Source organism: Nerophis ophidion, linkage group LG11, assembly GCF_033978795.1.
Source record: "Nerophis ophidion isolate RoL-2023_Sa linkage group LG11, RoL_Noph_v1.0, whole genome shotgun sequence".
Classification (NCBI taxonomy): domain Eukaryota; kingdom Metazoa; phylum Chordata; class Actinopteri; order Syngnathiformes; family Syngnathidae; genus Nerophis; species Nerophis ophidion.
The window spans coordinates 60,483,808-60,505,817 of NC_084621.1; positions in this window are offsets into that span (position 1 = coordinate 60,483,808).

Genomic DNA, 22,010 nt, shown 5'->3' on the forward strand with positions numbered 1-22,010 from the left:
CATCATTGTCACCGACGTCCCACTGGGTGTGAGTTTTCCTTGCCCTTATGTTGGCTCTACCGAGGATGTCGTTGTGGTTTGTGTTGTGGTTTGTGCAGCCCTTTGAGACACTAGTGATTTAGGGCTATATAAATAATGATTGATTGATAAAAAATCGCCATTTGCGGACTTTCCTGCTCTTCCATCTCCTCTTCCATTGACACCATAGCCGGTGTTTCCACCTGCTCTTTTGGCATTTCTATAGGCCTTCTGAGGAATACATCAGTAGAAGAGGACACAAAATAGAATACTAGTAGCTTACCTTCTTTTTTCTCGTTTTTAGGCGTCAGGACTGCACTTTATTGTTCCTTTTTTTGTCACAGTCTTTCTCGCCTCTAGTGTGCTGTGGAGCAGTGGAACAAGCACCGTGGGACTTAAAATTGCTGTGTTTATTATTATTGTTATTATTATTATTATTATTATTATTATTATTATTATTATTATCCTCCTGGTTTAGACACCATTTTGAAGCCCTTAGCATGCACACAAACTTCCCAAATGTTGCAAGGACCTCCATCCATCCATTTCCTACCGCTTATTCCCTTTGGGGTTGCAAGGACGTCAGGTTGGGCAATTTTTTTTATAATTCGGGTGTCCCGAAAATTGTATTTTAAAATTTTCTTTCTAGTGCCACCTTTAATATTTTCCTATAATGTCTAATATTTTTGTCATCCAAACACTGACAAAAATTGTTTTTCTTCGAAGTCAGAATCATTAAAATGATTGCTGCAAACTACACTCCTGTAGCAATTCGGATGGAGAAAGAGACAACTTCCCCATTAATTTGACCGAGGATGGAAGATTCGTGAATTAGGATATTGATAGTGTGGACTAGAAAAAAAAAAAAAAAGTGACGGCTCCGGGCGGCGGCAGTATGAGCGTTTCAGACGTAATTAGACACATTTACTGTGATAATTCTATAGATCCCTTATCTGCTTATTGTTTTAATAGTGTTTTAGTGAGATTGTAAAGATTGTAAAGACATACCTCGAGGTCGGATGGCTGCGGTGAACACGCAGTGTCTCAGAGAGAAGCCAAGGAGCCAAGCTCACAGCTGCCTTTTTTAACAGCTGCTGCAGGACGACGTATAATCCACTGATGTCTCCGGTAAGATATATATATCACAATTTCCCCATCCAAAAACATGCTGGTTGACGTAGAGAAAACATGTTCGCTTGACCGCTCTGCTTCACAACAAACAAATAAACACTGGGTGTGTCTCGGTGCTGCAATCCACCGCGTTCCACCAACAGCATTTTTCTTTATAGTCTCCATTATTAAATGAACAAATTGCAAAAGATTCAGCAACACAGATATCCAAAATACTGTGTAATTATGCGATTAAAGCAGACGACTTTTAGCCGCTAGTGGTGCTGAGCTAATATTTCCTGACAGTCCGTGACATCACGCGTACACGTCGTCAACAAGAAACTCGCGGGAAATTTAAAATTGCATTTAAGTAAACTAAAAAGACCTAATTGGCATGTGTTGCAATGTTAATATTTCATCATTGATATATAAACTATCAGACTGCGTGGTCGGTAGTAGTGGGTTTCAGTAGGCCTTTAAAGTCATATAAAACAAGAAAAGAGGGCAGGGGTGTAACTTCCTAATTATGCTACCTGAATAATCCTCTTTAGAAGTTAAGAGTACCCCATATGAAAAATAAGTTGTAATGGACTGTAGATAATATGTTCCCCTGCGCCAAGTCAGCAGCTCCTATTCACAAACATTACAGTTCTCAAACACGGATGAGTGAACTCCCCTATTCAGGCAAACTGTCTTCACCACAATAAAAGTCAGCAGTTGGCAGGGGGAAATGACTTACTATTGGAGGTCACACAACAAATGGTCGCAGCAACCAGAGGAGTGATGCACGGTTGCAGTGTCATGCACTGTGAATCCTGACTAGATGTGCACGCCCACATGCGCTCAAAACACAAGTGTGTGAAATGAAGCTATGCAGTAGAAATTCCCTATTTTGCAGTGGTTAGTATGTTGGGATTTTGCTGGTAGCGGTCAGATTGTGTTTATTGCGGATCATTTTGTTATATTTCTGTGCACTCATGGTGTTACAAAGGCCTACTGAAACCCACTACTACCGACCACGCAGTCTGATAGTTTATACATCAATGATGAAATTCTAACATTGCAACACATGCCAATACGGCCTTTTTAGTTCACTAAATTACAATTTTAAATTTCCAGCGGAGTTTCTTGTTGAAAGCGTCGCGGAATGATGACGCGTGTTTGTGACGTCTCCGGTTGGAGGGGACATATTAGCCCAGCACCACACATGGCTAAAAGTCGTCTCTTTTCATCGCATAATTACATAGTAATTTGGACATATGTGTTGCTGAATCTTTTGCAATTTGTCCAATTAATAATGGAGACGTCAAAGAGGAATGCTGTTGGTGGAAAGCGATGGATTGCAGCTGTCTTTAGCAACCGAAACACAGCCTGTGTTTTTTTGTTCGTTGTGAAGCTTTAACACAGAGCGGTCAAGCGAACATGCTATTCTACGTCAACCAGCAAGTTTTTTTGGATGGGATAATTGTGATATTAAGTCGGCTCTTACCGGAGACTTCCGTGGATTATGCGACTTCCTCCTGCAGCTCAAAAAGGCAGCTGTGATCTTGGCTCCTCCATTGGCTTCTCTGAGAGACACTGGCGTTCACCGCAGCCCTCCGACTTTCAGGTATGACTTTACAATCTCACTAAAACACTATTAAAACAATAAGTAGATAAGGGATTTTCCAGAATAATTCTGGTAAATGTGTTTAATTACATCTGAAACGGTCCCACTGCCGCCGCTTTTTTTTTCTTCCATCCATCCATTTTCTACCGCTTATTCCCTTTTAGGGTCGCGGGGGGCGCTGGCGCCTATCTCAGCTACAATCGGGTGAAAAGCGGTGTACACTCTGGACAAGTCGCCACCTCATCGCAGGCTTTTTTTTTTTTTTGTGCTTCACTCTAACTTTCCTCATCCACAAATCTTTCATCCTCGCTCAAATTAATTGGGAAATTGTCGCTTTCTCGGTCCGAATAGCTCTTGCTGCTGGAGGCTCCCATTATAAACAATGTGAGGATGTGAGGAGCCCTCACACCGGTGACGTCACGCGCACATCGTCTGCTACTTCCGGTACAGGCAAGGCTTTTTTATTAGCGACCAAAAGTTGCGAACTTTATCGTCGATGTTCTCTACTAAATCCTTTCGGCAAAAATATGGCAATATCACGAAATGATCAAGTATGACACATAGAATGGACCTGCTATCCTCATTTAAATAAGAAAATCTCATTTCAGTCGGCCTTTAATGTGATGAGAAGTGAAAAAAGGTTGTCAGTTCTGTTATTTTTTTTATTTTTTTAATTAAGTGCAAGAACTTGTCAGGCTTTGGTAAAAGGAAACGTTGGGTTTGTTATTGGCTCAACAACCAAACAGACCGTTTCGAGACTTTTGAGTCAAAGTCGAAAAGCTGGTTGTAATTTACTGAGAATCCTCGTTTAGTGCTTGAACTGCATGTAAGGAGAGGGAAATTAAAGAGAGGACAATTGTGATAACGATAGAGGGGAGAGAGAAGCACAGGACTGAGTTATGAGAAGGTCGAAACCAGGCGAAAGCGGGGGTGCCGGGGTGGGACATTAAAAAGATTGTGTCCGTCTGGCTAATGGTTCTTTATGGCTCCCTCATGCCCTCAGATGGGTAGAATGACTGGCAGAGAGTGCAACCACTGATGACTGTAGATCAACTCTGTGTGCCCCTTTCAGCTGACGTCCCACTCAAGGGGACTGCCATCCACGGTGAAGAGTAGCGCTTTAAATACCATAAAACCAATAGACTTAATAGCCATTCTACATTGGGTCAGTTATCAGTCATTGCGTGTTTACTGGCAAACTCAATGGCTCTAAATGCGCATTACATCTCCTCACTGATGCAAGACCAGCTCAGTGGCCATGTGGTTAGAGTGTCTGCCCCGAGATACCAAAGACTATAAAAATGGGACACATTACCTCCCTGTTTGGCGCTTAGCATCAAGGGTTGGAATTGGGGGTTGAATCACCAAATGATTCCTGGGCGCGGCGCACGCTGCTGCTCACTGCTCCCCTCACCTACCAAGGGGTGAGCATGGGAATGAGTCAAATGCAGAGGACACGTTTCACCACACCAAGTGTGGATGTGACGATCGTTGGGACTTTAAAGGCCTACTGAAATGAGATTTTCTTATTTAAACGGGGATAGCAGGTTCATTCTATGTGTCATACTTGATCATTTCGCAATATTGCCATTTTTCTGCTGAAAGGATTTAGTAGAGAACATCGACGATAAAGTTCGCAACTTTTGGTCGCTAATAAAAAGACTTGCCTTTACCGGAAGTCGCAGACGATGACGTCACCCGTGTGAGGGCTCCTCACATCCTCACATTGTTCATAATGGGAGCTGTCACGCCAAATTTCTTCCCCCCTACAAAAACCTTCCCCGCCCCCATTTACTTCCGGGGTCATGATTAATACAGAAGTTTTGTTGACGCTATATTATAAAAATATAACGCCATATTATAAAAATATAACGCTATATTATAAAAATACAGACATTTTGTTAACGCTATATTATAAAAAAAATTAAAAAACAATTTACCAACACAAGCTATGGGATGACGCATTTACTTCCGGGGTCACGTTTCCGCTTATGTCATCCCATAGCTTGTGTTTGTAAATTGTTTTTTATTTTTTTTTATAATACAGCGTTAACAAAACGTCTGTATTTTTATAATATAGCGTTATATTTTTATAATATAGCGTTATATTTTTATACTATAGCGTTAACAAAACTTCTGTATTAATCATGACCCCGGAAGTAAATGGGGGGGGGGGTGTTGCGATCTGTTGCTCGGATCTTCACATGTTTGTTTTTTCATTCTCAGTCTGACCCGTTTATTTCCTGTTTTTGTCCATCACTATGGTTACACATCAGTCCACCTGTTAGTCTCGCCCCGCACACCTGCTACTAATTTTCACCCTCCTATTTAAGCTCACCTTTTCTGTTTACTCATTCTCGGATCCTAATTTGCCCACGCGCAACAGTGACGACTCTCATCCTTCTATGTATGTATTTTCTCGCTAGCTCTCACGCTAAGCCACTTTATTTTCCAGCTTTCATGCTGAATGTTTTTGTTTACTCTTTTGTGTCCTGGTACCAAGTTTTAGTTTTCCTTGTGTTTTATCCTAGCTTTCACGCTAGCGTCTTTTGTTTACCTTATCCCTTTACATCAGTGTTTTATTCATAGGCTTTTGTTATTAAATAAATACCCTTTATCTTACCTATGCTGTGTTCTGCTTCGACGCATCCACGGGAAAACCACACCGGCATTACCATGCCGAAGAAGAGTCCTCACAGGGGGAAGGTTTTTGTAGGGAGAAGAAATTTGGCGTGACAGAGCCTCCAACAAAAAGAGCTATTCGGACCGGGAAAACGACAATTTCACCATTAATTTGAGCGAGGATGAAAGATTAGTGGCTGAGGATATTGATAGCGAAGAACTAGAAAAAAATTAAGTTAAAAAAAAAAAAGGCGATTGTATTGTGAGCGATTCAGATGTTTTTAGACACATTTATTAGGATAATTCGGGGAAATCCCTTATCTTTCTATTGTGTTGCTAGTGTTTTAGTGAGATTAAATAGTGCCTGATAGTCAGAGGGGTGTGTCCACAAGTGTCTTGACGCCAGTCTCTGAGGGAATTAGTCACGGCAGCAGCAGCACGACAGAAGTTCCGCTGATCAACAGAGGCGACTTTTTACCACAATTTTCTCACCGAAACCTGCCGGTTGACAAGTGGTCGGGATCCATGTTTGCTTGACTGCTCTGATCCATAGTAAAGGTTCACCTCCGGGAATTTTAAACTAGGAAACACCGTGTGTTTGTGTGGCTAAAGCAATGGTTCCCAAACTTTTGCAGGCTGGCGCCCCCTTGGCTCCCCAGTGAATTCCTAGCGCCCCCCCGCGCCCCCACAGACACATATGGAAACAAACACCTCTTTCTTGATATTTGGTATGCTGCAATTTGAAAAGAGAAAGGTTAAACACAAATGTGTATTTCACAAATAAAACCCAATTTAGTAAACCAATTTATTTTTTAGCAGTTTTAACTGTTTCAGCAACATAGAATGGTAAATAAACATTGCACCAGTAACCTTCATTGTCTCACACGTAATATTAATGGGATGGATGTGCTTGGTGCAGGGACATAAGCTTCTCAACATCAGGCTGGAACTCACTAAGAAGAAGTCGTAGATCCCCGCGGTCAGTCATTTTCAGTCGGTTTCTTTGCTTGGAAAGAAGCAAGGCGACTGCACTGAAGCCCCGTTCTACTAAATATGATGTTGGGAAGGCAATAAAGTACATCTTGACCTTGTTCCACAGCACTTGATAGCAGTCGGAGATTTTTTTTGGAACCAAAAATCTTGATATGACTTTTTGAAAATTCTGAACATTACAAGCTTGAAATTACAAACCTGAGCTTTTGCTTTTGTAGTCTATGCTGTCGGATCTGACTGGGCCAGAGCGGCGTGTGGTAACCGGACCCTGATGCGTCGTCCACTGACTCGTCCTGCTGCACGTGTTGTGTACAAATCGTCAAACAAACGTTCGAACTTCTGACTTCGACTTCGGACTGCCGCCCCCCTTCTTCCTCACCGCCCCCCCAGATCTTTCCACCGCCCCGGTACCGCCCACTTTGGGAACCACTGGGCTAAAGGCTAAAGCTTCCCACCTCCATCTTTCTACTTTGACTTCTCCATTATTAATTGAACACATTGCAAAAGATTCAGCAACACAGATGTCCAAAATACTGTGTAATTGCGCGATGCAAAGAGACGACTTTTAGCCGCTTGTGGTGCTGCGCTAATATGTCCCCTCCAACTCGAGACGTCACGCGCACGCGTCATCATTCCGCGACGTTTTCAACAAGAAACTCTGCTGGAAATTTAAAATTGTAATATAGTCAACTAAAAAGGCCGTCTTGGCATGTGTTGCAATGTTAATATTTCATCATTGATATATAAACTATTAGACTGCGTGGTGGGTAGTAGTGGGTTTCAGTAGGCCTTTAACTTTAACTAAGAAATCTCGACCACTCGATAAGACAATAAGAGGTGAAAATTGCTTTTTTGGCCTCATCAGTTGAAAACAGTGACTTAAGACAAGTGCAGGATTTTTGGAAAAGAAGTTGCAGAGCAGTGATTAGTGAGCAGTCATCTTTATGCAACGGAACTCTGGTTTCCAGACCTGCCCAAGTTGGTGTCTGGAAGAAAACAAATCATCAAATTAGGCCATTTGGAGATCAAACCCATGTTTGTGTTGTTGATCGTGGGAAATGTGAATAAGTAACAAATGTGCAAGTAGTTAAGTGCTGACATTTTCCTTGTGTGTGTAATGTGTGTGTGTGTCCTACTGGTAAGTGCTGGGTGGCTGTGAGTAGACAGGGACCTTGAGCAGCTGGCCCAGATGGCAGGCGGTGAATGTTTTCTATACAGTGTGTAAATGGTTTGTTGCCTTGAGGACAGAACGATTATAATGGTGTACCGTATGGCGTTTTGAGCTTCTTTTGTGTAATTACAAAATCTCAGTGATAGGGTAAAGTTTTTTTTAAGTTCTCAGTTTTTCTTTGCAGGGCGGGGTTATGGGTGCGGCGATACTCAAACAATAGGGTAGAGGGTAATTGAGCACATCAAAAGAAAGACACTCAAGAGCCGAACAGTTAACATTTTGAACATTTAAGATGTCTGTTGAGACTACATGACCTTGATGCTATCTGCTAAAGCAACAAGCCATCAATCCCCTTTGACAGACATCGTTGTTTTTAAAGAGTGTTGGAGTTGTGTGAAGCAACAACTCACATCTCCAATTCGGAGTATGGGTGTGATTATGACATGCTGGATAGTTGTAGCATTTGGAACGGTCTACATACCACTAGAAATCACAAGGTCAACATCAAAAACACACTTTAACGGGATGACTGGACCCTGAACCACACATCTGCAACAAGTCCTAAGTGCAGGGAACTGTGGGCTTTGAGTAAATGTCACCAACAGCCAGTGTGAGGGTCTACCTTATTTACGTTTCTGAGCTGAGTCACTGTGCCCCGGCCTCGTTTTATGGTTGCTTGGATTCTACCTTGTCATTAGGCCTTTGAAGAGCAACAGAGGGATGAAAGCTTTAACCCTCCTATACTTGCTTTTACTAGCTTATTTCGTGTTAAAGAGAGCTTTTGTTGATGGTTCATCAGCATTCTTCAACCTTGTTCTCTTGAGATGATCATTTAAGGGTCTTTGAACTGAGTTCATGTTGACCTGGCCGTCTGAACGGTTTTGGAATAGATGGTTACCCTCAGCGACAAGCTGAAATCAAGGAGCGAAGAATGTGGTGTGTTTTGTTTGAGTGCAGTACGTGTTCTCTGATTGTTTATGCTCTAGGGCAGGGGTGCCCAGACTTTTTCTGCAGGCGAGCTACTTTTCAATTGACCAACTCGAGGGGATCTACCTCATTTAAATATATCATTTATATTTATTTATTTATGAAAGAGACATTTTTTGTAAACAAGTTAGATGTGTTTAATGATAATACAAGCATGTGTAACACATATAAATGTCTTTCTTTCACAAAGACAAGAATATAAGTTGGTGTATTACCTGATTCTGATGACTTGCATTGATTGGAATCAGACAGTAATGATGATAACGCCCACATTTTCAAATGGAGGAGAAAAAAAGTTGTCCTTTCTGTACAATACCACATGAAAGTGGTTGGTTTTTGGCATCTAATTCATCCAGCTTCCATACACTTTACAAGAAAAACATTGGCGGCAAATTCCGTAGCTTGCTTGATTGACATTCACGGCACCCGAGGGTCTTGTGAGATGACGCTGGCTGCTGCCAGTTCATTATTATGAAAAAATGACAGAGAGGAAGGTGAGAAACACTTTTTATTTCAACAGACTTTCGCGCCGTCCCTTCCATCAAAACTCTAAAGGCCGAATGCACATTTCCTATCTTCACAATAAAAGCCCTGCTTCATGCTGCCTGCGCTAACAAAATAAGAGTCTCGGAAAGCTGGCGTGCACAAGTGATGTGCACGCCAGCTTTCTGAGGGATCGCTTGTGCACGCCAGTTTTCCGAGACTCTGTATTTAGTTAGCGCAGGCAGCATGAAGCAGGGCTTTTATTGTGAAGATAGGAAATGTGCAGTCGGCCTTTAGAGTTTTGACGGAAGGTACGGCGCGAGAGTCTGTTGAAATAAAAAGTGTTTCTCGCCTTCCTCTCGGTCATATTTTCATAATAATGACCTTGCAGCAGCCAGCGTCATCTCACAAGACCCTCCGGTACCGTGAATGTCATTTAAGTGACGTCTTGGTGAAGATTGACGATCACTAATTTTTAGGTCTATTTTTTTTTAAAGCCTGGCTGGAGATCGACTGAAACACCCCCCGCGGTCGACTGGTAGCTCGCGATCGACGTAATGGGCACCCCTGCTCTAGGGCTTTCTTTGTATCATTGACCAACATCGGGCTGCCGGATCAGAAGCCCTTAGTTCCTTAACCACCTCTTTGTCAAGGTAGAGAGCGATATTTGCCATTAAAAACTCTGAACTTGGATAAAAAAAATGACAATAATGAATATCTCATTAAATTTTTTCTGCTGGACAGGTCCTATTGATTTAAATACGTCAATGTCATGGTGGTACAAAAAAATAATGCGCATCCTGAAACATGGAAGTGCCACATAAAGACATCAGGACCAACTCTGGTAAGGCAGAAGTATAATAAAACCCACACAGTGTCCAATAAAAAATTATAGAGCGACTTTTAAAGGGACGTTGAAAGAGTTTCGATGAATAACAAACAACCCAAGTTAGTAATTACAAGAGTAGCGCCACAATGGTTAATAGATCAAAATATGTTGTAATTATATTGTTTTTGAGTGAGAAGATGTGCAAAATATTAAAGGCCTACTGAAATGAGATTTTCTTATTTAAACGGGGATAGCAGATTCATTCTGTGTCATACTTAATCATTTCCCGATATTGCCATATTTTTGCTGAAAGGATTTAGTAGAGAACATCCACGATAAAGTTGGCAACTTTCGGTGTTAAAGGGGAACATTATCACCAGACCCATGCAAGCGTCAATATATACATTGATGTTGCAGAAAAAAGACCATATATTTTTTTAACCGATTTCCGAACTCTAAATGGGTGAATTTTGGCGGATTAAACATGTTTCTGTTTATCCCTTTCGGAGCGACTACGTCAGAACGTGACGTCACATCGGTAGTCAACGCCATTTTTCCCTACCACATCACACGCATCGAGTCAAATCAGCTCTGTTATTTTCCGTTTTTTTCGACTATTTTCTGCTACCTTGGAGACATCATGCCTCGTCGGTGTGTTGTCGGAGGGTGTAACAACACGATCAGGGACAGAATCAAGTTGATTTACGTAGAATGTGCATCGATTAGCACGGCATGCTAATCTAAGCTAACATGTTATTTAGGCTAGCTGTGTACATATTGCAGCATTATGCCTCATTTGTGGCTACATTTACATCCAGCCTTTCCCTCCATCCACATTTAATGCCAAACAAACAAATACCAGTCGATGTATTTAAGTTGCTCCAGTGTCAAGAGATGCGAAAGTCCCTCGTTTGGTTTTTACCGGCGATGCTACGACAGAGATGGCACAGAGATGGTAAAAATGTCTGGATATCCTGCGACACTCAAAGCAGATGCATTCCCAACGATAGAGTCAACGAAATCACACAGGTGAGTGTTGTTGATTTTATTGACTTATGTGCTAATCAGACATATTTGGTCGCGGCATGACTGCCAGCTAATCAATGCTAACTTGCTATTTAGGCTACCTGTATGTACATTTGAAACTATATTTACATCCAGCGTTTCCTTCCACCCACATTTAATGCGAAACAAACACTTACCTATCGACGGATTTAAGTTTATCCAGTGTCAATGCCATAGTCCTGAGCGGTTGGTCTGCACATTTTTCCGGCTATCCTAAGACAGACATGCATTTCCGAATAGCGTCAATAGCTATTCGCTCAATAGCTTCAGTTTCTTCTTCAATTTCGTTTTCGCTATCTGCCTCCATACTCCAACCATCTGTTTGAATACATGCGTAATCTGTTGAATCGCTTAAACCGCTGAAATCCGAGTCTGAATCCGATCTAATGTCGCTATATCTTGCTGTGCTATTCGCAATTGTTTGTATTGGAATCGCAATGTGAAATCACAGGGAAATGGACAGTGGCTTAGGCAGATAGCGAAAATCAAGCACTTGAAATCTTTTTTTAGGGATATTCCGGGACAGGTAAAATTTTGAAAAAAACTTTGAAAAATAAAATAAGCCACTGGGAACTGATTTTTATTGGTTTTAACCCTTCTGAAATTGTGATAATGTTCCCCTTTAAGAGAAATGCCCTGCCTCTACTGGAAGTCACAGACGATGACGTCCCACGTGTGGGGGCTCCTCACATATTCACATTATTTTTAATGGGAGCCTCCAACAAAAAGTGCTATTCCGACCGAGAAAATTACAATTTCCCCATTAATTTGAGCGAGGATGAAAGATTTGTTTTTGAGGATATTGATAGTGACGGACTAGAAAAAAAAAATGATTAAAAAAAATAAGTTGAACAAAAAAAAAAACGCGATTGCATTGTGACGGATTCCGATGTTTTTAGACACATTTACTAGGATAATTCTGGGAAATCCCTCATCTTTCTATTGTGTTGCTAGTGTTTTAGTGAGTTAAATAGTACCTGATAGTCGGAAGGGTGTGTCCACGGGTTTCTTGACACGCAATGTCTCAGGGGAGTCGGCGGCAGCTATGGACGGCACAAGCCCAGCTTTTCTCCGGTAAGAACTGACTTTTTAACCACAATTTTCTCACCGAAACCTGCTGGTTGACATTTGGTAGGGATTCATGTTGGCTCGACCGCGCTCTCCAGGAATTTTAAACAAGGAATCACCATGTGTTTGTGTGGCTAAAGGCTAAAGCTTCCCAACTCCATCTTTCTACTGTGACTTCTCCAATATTAATTGAACACATTGCAAAAGATTCAGCAACACAGATCTCCAAAATACTGTGTTATTATGCTGTTAAAGCAGACGACTTTTAGCTGTGTGTGTGTGCAGCGCTCATATTTCCTTAAAACCTGTGACGTCTTGCGTACACGTCATCATTACACGACGTTTCGAAGACGAAACTCCCGGGAAATTAAAAATTGTAATTTAGTAAACTAAAAAGGCCGTATTGGCATGTGTTGCAATGTTAATATTTCATCATTGATATATAAACTATCAGACTGCGTGGTGGGTAGTAGTGGGTTTCAGTAGGCCTTTAAATTTATACTCATCCATCCATTTTCTACAGCCTATCCTGTTTAGGGTTGTGGTTAGGGATGGGAAATTATAGATTTTTTTTCTGATTTGATTCCATTTTCGATTCTGGTTTATGAGTTTGTTCTTTGTTGAATCATTTGCAAAAACGGACAACAAACAGGTCTATCAATTATAATAATGATACGACGTTTTATTTGTTGGCGTCTTTCAAAACACTCAGCTCACCAACAGGTATCAAACATAATACCAATTAAGAATTCAGAATGAATTAAGGCAGGGGTCGGGAACCTTTTTGGCTGAGAGAGCCATGAAAGCCAAATATTTAAAAATGTATTTCCGTGAGAGCCGTACAATATTTTATAACACTAAATACAACTAAATGTGTGCATTTTTAAGTAAGACCAACATTTTTACAGTATAAGTCTCTTATTCTTTTTAATAACATTGTTATTCTGAAGTCAAACAATAATAAATAAAATACTTCTTACCATTAATGAACAGGTGCGGAAGAAAACGGATGGATGGATTAAGGTGCATGAGAATGTTTTATAATTTGAACGTTATTTTTAACACTGAATATCACCAGTATTATTCATTACTTATCATGTTAAGCAATGTCAGCTAAGATTTATCTGAGAGCCAGATGCAGTCATCAAAAGAGCCACGTCTGGCTCTAGAGCCATAGGTTCCCTACCCCTGAATTAAGGTAATAATTGTCATGACCTGACGTGATAAGGTTTGAACTCTAGTATTTTTTCCTTGTTTCCACCAATATTTCTGTTTGAAATTGTTTTGTTATATCTAGTTCTCCATGTGTTTTCCCTCCTCATCTGTCCCTGACTGGTAATCAGGACACACCTGTTCCCAGTTGGGACGCTCTAAATGCCATTCCTGTCCTCTGGATGGATGGATCGCTTGTCTTTTTTGGCATCAATAGTTATTTGTTTTGAAAAAAAATGCATCACTTTCCCCATGCTTCAAATGTACTTCCTTGCTACACAATTTCTTTGTTTGTATCGTTACATATATTTTTACCTGCACTACGCCTGCTGTGCCTGCATCCTGGCGTTCCAGACGAATATAAATAACTGTAACATTAGTGGGATAAAGTCGTCAAAATCAAAGTATCAACAGGATCAACATGCTTTAGTTTATTTTTTTACCATGTCATGTCCAGCCACATAGGCAAATCATATTGTTAATGTAGAGGCCCATATCTGCTGTGCAGATTTACTTTAAAAAAGGGAAGTGTGGGATACTTCTCTTGTCTCCTTATTTATCAATCAATCAATCAATGTTTATGCATATAGCCCTAAATCACAAATGTCTCAAAGGACTGTACAAACCACTACGACTATGACATCCTCGGAAGAACCCACATAAGGGCAAGGAGAACTCACACCCAGTGGGACGCCAGTGACAATGATGACTATGAGAAACCTTGGAGAGGACCTCAAATGTGGACAACCCCCGCCCTCTAGGGGACCGAAAGCAATGGATGTCGAGCGGGTCTAACATGATACTGTGAAAGTTCAATCCATAGTGGCTCCAACACAGCAGCGAGAGTTCAGTTCAAAGCAGATCCAACACAGCATCGAGAGTCCCGTCCACAGGAAACCATCCCAAGCGGAGTCGGATCAGCAGCGTAGAGATGTCCCCAACCGATACACAGGCGAGCGGTCCATCCTGGGTCTCGACTCTGGACAGCCATGGTCATCGGACCGGACCCCCTCCACAAGGGAGGGGGGGGGACAGAGGAGAAAAAAGAAAAGAAGCGGCAGATCAACTGGTCTAAAAAGGAGGTCTATTTAAAGGCTAGAGTATACAAATGAGTTTTAAGGTGAGACTTAAATGCTTCTACTGAGGTAACATCTCAAACTGTTACCGGGAGGGCATTCCAGAGTACTGGAGCCCGAACGGAAAACGCTCTATAGCACGCAGACTTTTTTTGGGCTTTAGGAATCACTAATAAGTGATTATTAATTAGTGAATAAAAATCACTATAATTTAGAATTATATTTAGGAATACTCATCCCACCCCTACCAAGAACTGTTTTCTCAACTGGTCTGTGGAAAGAGGTTCCGTAGCAGAACCTCCAGGTTCTGTAACAGCTTCTTCCCTCCGGCCATAAGACTCTTGAACGCATCATAATAATCCGCTAAATTCCCCCCCAAAAAACAGATTAACTGGCTGGACCATAAAGACAATATAACATGCATCTGTAAACGTGGATGCATAAGCAAAAGTGCAATATATTTATCCGTACAGTAAATCTATTTATATCTGCACCTTCTTTTGTAAACGTAAACACTCCGCACCGTATTGCTTTTTTATCCTGCACTACAACAAGCTAATGCAAGGAAATGCCGTTCTTATCTGTACTGTAAAGTTCAAATTTAAATGACAATAGACGAAGTTTATGTCTTAAATCTAGTTTTTATTTGACTTTATTAAATGGATTTCTTAGATTTTTGGCGCTGTAAAACATTCATTTGAAGAGTTACATTGCCCTGTGAAAAATACAAAATTCATTCATCCATTTTCTACTGCTTGTCCGTCTCGGGGTTGCGGGGAAGGCTGGAGCCTATCCCAGATCTACTAAATATTATTGCCTTGTATGGGCCAAATATATAATCTAGCAATTACTCAACGTTTACTTATATAGCCCTTAATCACAAATGTTTGAAAGGGCTGCACAAGCCACCGGGGAAGGCTGGAGCCTATCCCAGATCTACTAAATATTATTGCCTTGTATCGGCCAAATATATAATCTATCAATTAATCAACGTTTACTTATATAGCTGCACAAGCCACCACGACATCCTCAGCTCAGATCCCACTTCAATGCAAGAAAAAACTTGATGACTATAGGAAGCATTTTTGTTAATTATGATAATAAAGCACATATAGGTAATAATGATGACTTATTATTATTACAGCATTACGACATTTGAAATATATTATATATAGTTTTAAGGCCTGGTTACAGAGTAGAGATGCGTGGATAGGCAATTATATACAGCCCTTTGAGACACTAGTGATTTAGGGCTATATAAGTAAACATTGATTGATTGATTGATTGATATATCATCCGCATCACCAAAATCGTCATCCACCCGCCGTCCACCCGAAACAACTTTTTATCGGGACCGTACCTGCCCGCCAACCGCCCGCTGAATAACATCAGAGGTTGGCCACATTTACCACTCACAGAGCTAGTTAACACTGTTTCACAGAATAATCTAGTCAATTGGAGCCGCTAACGTTCTTGCGACTATTCAATAGTGTTCATCCTGATGTCAAGAATGTGGCCGTGCTGTGAAGCCATCGCCTTAGACACCTTCAACAACATGTACGAACCGATTGTTGGTCCAGCAACACGTTGTGTGCAACTTCCGCAATCACACGTATGGGATTGAAAGGCATACTGGGTGACACAGAGTACACTGATGGTTGTGATATAAACAACTTTAACACTTACTAATATGCGCCACGCTATGAAGCCACACAATACAAGATTGACAAACACATTTCGGGAGAACATCCTCACAGTAACACAACACAACTAATACCCATAATCCTTTGTATTCATGACACGTCCTGAATATATTTTATACCCCCTCGCGCCCAACCCTGCCCACCATACCGACGCACGGTGGTTTGGGGTGTATAAAATAGTCAGGAAGTGTCATGGATACAAAGGATTCTGGGTATTTGTTGTGTTGCGTTTATGTTGTGTTACTGGGAGGATGTTTTCCCGAAATGTGTTTGTCAATCTTGTTTGGTGTGGCTTCAAAGTGTGGCGTGTATTACTAAGAGTGTTAAAATTGTTTATATCACAACCATTAGTGTACTCTGTGTCACCCAGTATGCCTTGCAGTCGTGTGCGTGTTGTCGCGGACGCCACACACAACATGTTGCTGGACTGACAAGCAGATCATGTATGATGTAGAAGGCGACAAAGCCAATGGCTTCATAGCACGCACTAATATTTAATACCTGGGTGACTGCCGACAGACATTCAAGAGAATAATGACTCCTATTGACTTCTTTGCTTTATGACACGGGTTTTAAATGGCTCTTTGAATGGCAAAGGATACCGATCCCAGAACCATGTATATCAAATGTCTCCGGATGGTTCAACCGCCACCTGCCCGAATCTAATTAAAATCGATTTTTTCGTCATGTCAACCGCCCGACCCGCGGTTTACCCGCGGACTCCGCGGATGAGACCGCAAACCGTGCATCTCTACTACATAGACATGAATGTGTAAGATCGCTGGGCGAGAAGTACTATCTAAGTCGGATCGCGAGCTGTCAGTCGACCGTGGAGGGTGTGTCAGTCGATCGCCAGCCAGGCTTTTAAAAAAATAGACCTAAAAATTAGCGATCATCAATCTTCACCAAGACGTCACCCGAGGGTCTTGTGAGATGACGCTGGCTGCTGCGAGATCATTATTAAGAAAAAATGGCCGACAGGAAGGCGAGAAACACTTTTTATTTCAACAGACTGTCGCGCCGTACCTTCTGTCAAAACTCTAAACACCGACTCCACATTTCCTGTCTTCACAATAAAAGCCCTGCTTCATGCTGCCTGCGCTAACAAAATAAGAGTCTCGGAAAGCTGGCGTGCACAAGCGAGCAAGCTACGGAATTTTCCGCCAATGTCTTTCTTGTAGGGCTTCACGGTGGCAGAGGGGTTAGTGCGTCTGCCTCACAATACGAAGGTCCTGCAGTCCTGGGTTCAAATCCAGGCTCGGGATCTTTCTGTGTGGAGTTTGCATGTTCTCCCCGTGAATGTATGGGTTCCCTCCGGGTACTCCGGCTTCCTCCCACTTCCAAAGACATGCACCTGGGGATAGGTTGATTGGCAACACTAAATTGGCCCTAGTGTGTGAATGTTGTCTGTCTATCTGTGTTGGCCCTGCGATGAGGTGGCGACTTGTCCAGGGTGTAGCCCGCCTTCGGCCCGATTGTAGCTGAGATAGGCGCCAGCGCCCCCCGCGACCCCAAAAGGGAATAAGCGGTAGAAAATGGATGGATGGATGGATGTCTTTCTTGTAAAGCAGGGGTCGGGAACCTTTTTGGCTGAGAGAGCCAAGAAGCCAAATATTTTAAAAGGTATTTTAATATTTTTTTTTTACACTGTGAATTAGTGAAGTGAATTATATTTTATATAGCGCTTTTTCTCTAGTGACTCAAAGCGCTTTACATAGTGAAACCCAATATCTAAGTTATATTCAAACCAGTGTGGGTGGCACTGGAAGCAAGTGGGTAAAGTGTCTTGCCCAAGGACACAACGGCAGCGACTCGGGTGGCGGAAGCGGGAATCGAACCTGCAACCCTCAAGTTGTTGGCACGGCCACTCTACCAACCGAGCTAAACACTGAACACAACTAATCACGTACATTTTTAAGTAAAACCAACATTTTTAGAGTATAATAAGTCTGTTATTCTCTGTAATAACATTGTTATTCTGAAGCTAACTGTGGAGGGGGTGTGGCCTGCGGGCCTGCAGCGAAGCAGGGTGTGCCAGGACCGGCCTCGAAATCAGCGACAGGTCCGTAGACGGCCCACCTGGGCCTTGTTATCTAATCACCCGTCGCTATGTTATAAGCAGCGGCCAGGAGGAGAGACGGGGTTGGGGCTGGAGCCAGAGTGTGAGCGAGAACGAAAGGGAAAAAGACAATTGCTGGATAGCAACTGAGAGACTAACCCTGAAACAGGCTCTCATGTCGGTGCTTGGTGGTCTGAAGAAAGCCCAGGAGGGCACGCCCCACACTAACCAATAATAAATGAATAACTTTTTACCATTAACGCAACTTCTTGAACAGGTGCGGTAGAAAACGGATGGATGGATAAAAATGCACGAGAATGTTTTATATTTTGAACGTTACTTTTAACACAAGCGGAATTATTCATTACTTAGCGTGTTAAGCAGTGTCAGCTCGGATTTATCTGAGAGCCAGATGCAGTCATCAAAAGAGCCACATCTGGCTCTAGAGCCATAGGTTCCCTACCCCTGTTGTAAAGTGTATGTAAGCTGGATAGATAAGATGCCAAAAACCAACCACTGTCATGTGGTTTTGTACAGAAAGGAGGACTTTTTTTTTCTTCCATTCAAAAATGTGGACGTTTATTAAGGTTTATTAAGGTTTATTAAGGATCCCCATTAGTCTACACCGCAGTGGAGACTATTCTTCCTGGGGTCCAGGCAAAAAACATCACACAACCACAGAACAAACGATTAAAATGCAGTACAACATGATCCAATAATAAATTGTCATAATACAAAAATAGCAACAACAAAGAACCAAACAATACTAATAGATGTTGTTACATAATAATTTTCATACCAAAGATAAAAATAGCAATATAAAAATAGATATACTGTATACATTTTTGCAAAAATAAAACAAAGAACCAATGGCCTAAATAGTGTACCAAAGACAAACAATAAGTGACGAAAAAGTATCATCCATCCATTTTCTGCTGCTTATCCCATAATCAATAAAATACTCAATAGTCAATAAAAACAGTCATGACATTAGGTACAATCTAAAATAATCTCTTTACGCAATACTTCTCCTTTTAGTCTATTTTTAAAGCCCACTATGCTAGTGATTGATAGCAGATATTGTGGAAGTCTGTTCCAGTAAGTGATTGCCCGATACTTTACAGTCTTTTTCAAAACATCACTTTTGGGTTTAAGACGGGTGAGCGCACCTCTTTGGGCTAGCCTGGTACCGTAGTTGTGACTGTCACTGGCAAGCAAGAGCTGAGAATACAGATATGAGGGTTTATGGTATGTATAGATGTTTTTTAAAAATAGAATCAAACTACAAGCCAGTCTTTCATCAACTTTCATCCATGACCATTCATGATGCATGATCTCAATGCCAGTCCTAAATGAGCAATGGAGAGCTAGTCTGGCAGCTCTGTTTTGGGTAAACTGGATTTTTTTTAGATCTTGTTTAGATGCATTAGACCAGATTGCTGGGCAGTAGTCAATATGTGACAATACAAGGGATTGTATAACTTGCTTGACGTTATCATCACTACTGTCTGATTCCAATCAATGCAATTTGAAATTGATTGATTGAAACTTGTATTAGTAGATTGCACAGTACAGTAAATATTCCGTACAATTGACCACAAAATGGTAACACCCCAATTAAGTTTTTCAACTTGTTTAAGTCGGGGTCCACGTTAATTAATTCATGTTGAAGTCATCAGAATCAGGTAATACACCCATTTATATCTATGTGTTACACATGCTTGTATTATCATTCGACACCTTTAACTTGTTAACAAAAACGTCTCTTTCATGAATAAATAAATATAAATGATATATATGAATGAGCTAGATCTCCTCGATTTGGTCAATAGAAAAGTAGTTCGCCTGCAGAAAAGGTGTGGCCACCCCTGATCTAAGTGGTAGGAGAAATACTTTGATCTACATTTTTCTTTAGTGCAAAGGGTTTCCTTGTGGCTTTCTAAATTACTAGACCCCTTCAATATTCTTTCACAGACCCCATCCACTTACCCCCTAACATTTCCTGCCCCCTTTCCTCTTTTCTGACCCCCACCACACTACATGCTTACCACATTTCATATAAGGGCCCCAATAAATATCCCGAACCAGACTGTGCACTGCCCACAATCACTGCAGCAATCCCATCTCTCGTCTCAAAACCAAGACCTCAACTCTATGACCCTTTGCAAAATTTGTGTTTGTACAAAATAAAAGGGGTTAGAAATCCTTTAATACAACTATTCACCCTTCAAATGATCTTTTCTTGGTTCATTGATCACATCTGGTGAAACTACTTTCTAACGAAGCAGACCAGTCAGCATAGCAGAACTACCCTCTTAGGCAGTGTCCCAGAATCTGACCTCCGTTGTTGCCCAAGTCACTCTCCTCAAAGTATTCCCCAATTGAACAATTATTAGATTAGATAATACTTTATTTATTCCGTCAGGAGAGTTCCTTCAGGAAAATTGAAATTTTCAGCACAATCCCATTCAAGATCAGACAAACATTACAGGGAGACAGAACAGGATCGCTGACGGGTCTGCCGGCTTCCAGCGCCCCTTACAAAAAAAGATGAGATACAGGTAAACAAGGGGGGGGAGAAAAAAATAGAAGATAAAATAAAAAAATCGGTCTTAGCCTGGGCCCTGGAGAGGGGGTGCAGACTGAGGCCAAGGGAAAAAAACAACTACTCATAGCCATAGTACACATCCCTCTTACATGTGTGTAAGAGGGAAACATCAAACATCAAAGAACACATAGGACATTAAAGACATTAAAGCAGCAGATACAACCAGACACTTCTACATACAGCTATGAATAAAAAGTAAAAGAAACATATCCACTGTGGTGGCCTCTGCGGTGTTCCACGCCATCGTCCGCTGGGGTGGAGGGAGGATGGCCAGAGACAGGAGCAGACCCAACAAAGCAACCAGGACAGCAGACTCCACTCTCGGTGTCCAGTCCGCATATTGTTACTTATTGATTATTTTAGCTGCGTGTTAGGCTATTAAATTATGTTGGTTCATTGCAAACTACAGCTATTTAGTAAACATTGTAAGTAAAACATCATTTAGAATGCGTGAGTTGTACCTTGTTAGGTGGTGATGATGATCATGTGTACCTAAGCAGCCCGCAGGCAATAAGCGACTGTTCATCATGTCAGTCACACCCGCGGACCACGGACATTAGCTGCCTGGTTACGTGTCAGATCATCAAAATATGTGCAAACTGGACGAGGACGAACAATAGGTAAACATGCTTCACTACACACTGTAGCTCAACGGCATTCAATCAATCAATCAATGTTTATTTATATAGCCCCAAATCACAAATGTCTCAAAGGACTGCACAAATCATTACGACTACAACATCCTCGGAAGAACCCACAAAAGGGCAAGGAAAACTCACACCCGGTGGGCAGGGAGAATTCACATCCAGTGGGACGCCAGTGACAATGCTGACAATGAGAAACCTTGGAGAGGACCTCAGATGTGGGCAACCCCCCCCCCCTCTAGGGGACCGAAAGCAATGGATGTCGAGCGGGTCTAACATGATACTGTGAAAGTTCAATCCATAGTGGCTCCAACACAGCCGCGAGAGTTCAGTTCAAAGCGGATCCAAGACAGCAGCGAGAGTCCCGTCCACAGGAAACCATCTCAAGCGGAGGCGGATCAGCAGCGTAGAGATTTCCCCAATCGATACAGGCGAGCGGTCCATCCTGGGTCCCGACGAGCGGTCCATCCTGGGTCTCGACTCTGGACAGTCAGTACTTCATCCATGGTCATCGGACCGGACCCCCTCCACAAGGGAGGGGGGGACATAGGAGAAAGAAAAGAAGCGGCAGATCAACTGGTCTAAAAAGGAGGTCTATTTAAAGGCTAGTGTATACAGATGAGTTTTAAGGTGAGACTTAAATGCTTCTACTATTAACATGTAAACAGCCATGGGTGGATCTACACCTGACATTCACTGTAATGATATCAAGTACAAGCCTGTATCTAGTTGATACTACTATGATTACTTAAA